The following is a 4,472-nucleotide window of genomic DNA, read 5'->3' on the forward strand; positions in this document are numbered from 1 at the left end:
GTATCTAATGTATTTGGTAATCATTGCTGTCTGCTTTAATCTTGTGTCTATGATTTTTGATAAAAATAGAAATATGCATAAAATGTATATATCGCTGTTTAATACTATGGCAGGTTATAGTGCTTATGTGGGTTGGATGCCAGACCATAATGCATTCTGGCTGGAGGAACGTATCCAACCTGGTCGTTAAGAAATATATTTTTAAATGAGGTGTGCAACATAAAAGGTTGCATTCCATGAAACCTCTGTCTTTAATTGTTAATCTCATCCATAAATTACATTGTGAAATATGAGGGTCTTAAAGATCTTTGACAAAAGACTGGTGGACTAATAGTGCTGGTTGACACTGCCTTCATCCAGTGACAACACAACATGTTATATGAATTGTCCACATGATGGAGCTAAGTAGCACAGAAAACTCTCATGTACAGCAACATTACACACTGTGTCAGTAAGGTCATTCAGAAATATGCATTATTGAGTTCATTAATATTTATTCAAGTTTAGGGTGCCACTACAAGTAGATATTATTCAGCTTTAATCTAGTCAAACATTTCCTGAATATCTGCATCACATATTTGATACTGTTCATATGAGTCCTTCTTGCCAAGTTGTATTGTTTCATGATATTTAATGCAATGCTTCAAAATTACTTCACTTCATTAATGCTTCATGTGTTAGCATTTGAGGCATTTAAACAGATGATAGTAATCTCATACCCTGGAAATTCAGAGTTCTCGCGAGAGCACAATTTTAATTTAATCTTTCGGATTTAGGTTTGGATTTCCAGGCTACATCTTGCATGTTATTACATGGTGTTCAAAGTGTTGCTTTCTGATTAATAACTGCTCCGTGATGAAATGTCCAAATTGGGCATGCATGTTTCAATCTGCAATGGCAATTGTACAAGGTATCTCCTACATGGTACCACATGTGCTGCCAGTAGCCTGAATGCCTAACCACAGAACCCAAACGACAAAAACAAAATCACCATTGTGCAGCATTTTTTTTTTTAAAATAGCATCACCAAAAGAGCAGCCTCCATGAGCAAGCATAAGAAAAGTACAAATTATGATCTCAACGTTTGACCAGGTCCAACACAGAAATACATGAATGCCAGCATGAGTGTAATGAGGTGAATTGAGTGGTGCCATCCAAAGCCACGGTGCACCAGATGCAAAGTAACCAGAGCCCATGGAGACTGCTGCCTAAAGAAAGAGCCAGAGCCCATGGAGACTGCTGCCTACAGAGAGAGACAGAGCCAGCCCAAACAGAGAGCCCCAGAAGCAGGACAAGCAGATGGGTACCAGCTGCTCTGGAGGAGGACCTCAAACATGCAGCTTCTTAATCTCTTCCGAAACACACATGGACAACCGTGCGCGCACACACACACACACACACACACACACACAGCACAAGCTGCACTCAAAACTGAGGCGATATGGAAATAGGAAGCAAGATCCCTCCTGGCACAACAAAACTGCTAAACAGCAATTAATTTGTTTACGGCGTAAAACAAATGAATAAGACAGAATATTCCTAATCACAGCAAATGGGTGAAGGGTGTTACACTGCACATGACAGAAGGAAAACAAGCTGGAGTACCTTTCGAATTTATTTGCCACAATCCATTTTATCACAATATCTGTGTGATTTAATTCCTTTTTTAAGCTGCATGTCAAAACTTAATTATTGTATTTTTATTGACAGTCAGAGTCAGTAAAAATGAAGAGTGCAAAGATGAAGTAGTGCAAGCTGTATGCCCTATTTATCTACTGTATAATTTACTATATAACGTCCATGCAAATGTCCACCCTTATTAGTTGGTTGGGTAGGCTATATTCAGTGTCCAGCCTGTCCACTCACTGAGCTCAGAACAGGAGATTTTATTGCAATATCAGAATGCAAAGGATGACGTGCAATCAGTACTCTCTTACTCCGTGGACTCCAAACGCAGCCTTATATAGATGCAATTACTTTGTCAATGGTTTTAGTGTATTAATCACAAGGGCTGACGCCATCTCCATTATGGTTATATGTGACATTTAGAGCGACTGACAGTCCCGCAAATTGGTGGACCGGGTGATGACAGGAGTGTGGCTCATGTCTAACCAATCAGAAGGAGAAATGACCGAATGGAAATGTTTGATGCAGACAGCTTGTTCGGCAGGCCTGATGTGGTAGGTAGGTATGCGTGGGGAGGGCGTTGTTGGAGCTCCCACGGTAGGCCTACAGGAGTTTCATTAGGGCTAGCAGTGCCAGTCCCGTTCCCACAGGATTTCTCTAATTAACCGCCACTAGAGTTTGAGCTGCCGAGGCAACGTCCTCTTGCAACGTCACATGTCAGAGAGAGGGAAAGGGACACAGGCAGACACTGACAGATTTGTTGTCGTCTGCAGATGGAGAGAGTAGGCCTATGTGGTTTGAAATAGTGCCATATCAGCTATCTATCCAGGCTGAAGGGGGGTTGAAAACTGGGAATTGTGAAACCCTTTTTGCATATGCTAAGGTTTTACAGATGAATTATCTGTAAAATCATTTCAAAGTAATTCAATGGCTTACTGATAAAGAGAGAAATATGTGCATACCTGACACACACTGGCCTGAAATGTAGGGTTAGGGTAAAGATAAAAAAAAGAACCTACAGGTGACGTTACATAGGCCATTGTTACATTTTTGAAAAAAAATAAAATCCCAAAAGAAGATTAAGGTTGGATAGCTTAGTGCATCACCCCTATGCTGTCCCTCAATTGTTGCTGTCTCAATCTTAATCTGCATTGTTACAGAAACACGGTTATTAATGATTAAACAATCCATATTGAGATGTGAATAAAATGTGGCATCATTGGAATACCTTCTGTGCCTGAAAAATGTCAAGCTTGGCATGTTTTCCCTATATCATCCACAAGGTGGGGATAGCGAGCCTGCATCTGACAATCAAACCTGTTGCTGGAAAGACTCCAGTGAAATACTAATTGTATCAGCACTCCAATGTCGGGTTGTGGTGATGGTTCACTAACTGTAAGTGTTGATATGACTCAATAGCTTGGACCTTTCAGGGCTGCGGTATGTTGATATGCCCTAGAAATTTCAAAACATCATCAAGTTAAATGTAATACTAAATGGCTTGCCATGAAGCGTAAAATTAAAGGTAATTAACTTTGAACACAAAACATTGTGCCAAAGCACATTTGACCGTTTCAGGGTGTCCCAGCCAAGAACATGTGAAAACAGATATGCATCTATTCCTTTTCATTTTTATTTGCAAAACAAAACATGAATTACTAACTTTGATTTCTATGAACTCAAGCAATATATAACACAGATTTAGTCATACATTTGGATAATTCACAACAATCATCCAACCATAATTATGCTAACATCTTCTTAAATGTTGAATAATACATTTGTGATTTTCTGAAAATAGTTTATTCAAAGTTATAATATAAAATATAAATATAAAAATATAAAAAGATATATATATAAATATAAGATATATATATATATATAAATATAAAAAGAAATATAGAATATAAAAATAGTATTCAAGTTACTTTGAAGCAACTATATAATTATGCTCAACATACATTGTTCACATACCTCTTTTCTTTTTTTCCTTTTCTTTAACCAGACACACATCCACATTTGCAGAGCCCACAGCCCTTACCTGTGCTGGCCCTTGATGTTTGCTGCGTTGGTAGATTATTATCCAAAGGCGAAAGAGAGGCCCGGGCATGGCTCTGATTAGAAGGCCACTAAAGCAAAGATGGCAATTGGGATTGTAAACACTCACTTCACCATTTAACCCTTTAATGAAGCTGCGCCTTTCATCTCTCAAGTTATTACAGAACAGTCCTAATTCATGAATATATATAACTATAGGGGCTTTGAATAACCATGCGTGGTGACATTAAACACATTGGCCTGTGCACATAGTCATAGGCTATATTTTAGTCAAGGCCTTTTTAAGTGGTGAATCAGTGTGGGGTACAGCCAAACAATGCCCCCCCCCCACCCACGAGCAGCCAGCGACAGGCATAAAATAATAAAATAAAGCATAATAAATGGGGGGAGCTTTATAGCCTATGACTTTGTGTTGAATTATGATGATGAGGTCCAAAAAGGCCAAGCAAATAGAGACGACCAAATCTATAATCCAACACCATACCCACAGTCATATCTTTCATATTTTCATAAAAGTAATAGAGTACAGTCTGCACACACAAACCTAACCACACACAGGGGCATTTACTTCTCAACTCCATTAAAAATTCATACACGCCAAAACAAACAGTAGCAAATATGCCAATATATACTCACAAAAAGGTAAGCACATATGGGGTACAAAACACAAACATGGTATGCAGTGTTTCCCATACACTGACTTATTTGTGGCGGTCCACCACAATATCAACATTGACCACCACACAATGATTTTCCAGGTTGTACTAAATTGTGCTTAAATCTGGTTA

Source organism: Alosa sapidissima, chromosome 10 (assembly GCF_018492685.1).
Source record: "Alosa sapidissima isolate fAloSap1 chromosome 10, fAloSap1.pri, whole genome shotgun sequence".
NCBI classification, from domain to species: domain Eukaryota; kingdom Metazoa; phylum Chordata; class Actinopteri; order Clupeiformes; family Clupeidae; genus Alosa; species Alosa sapidissima.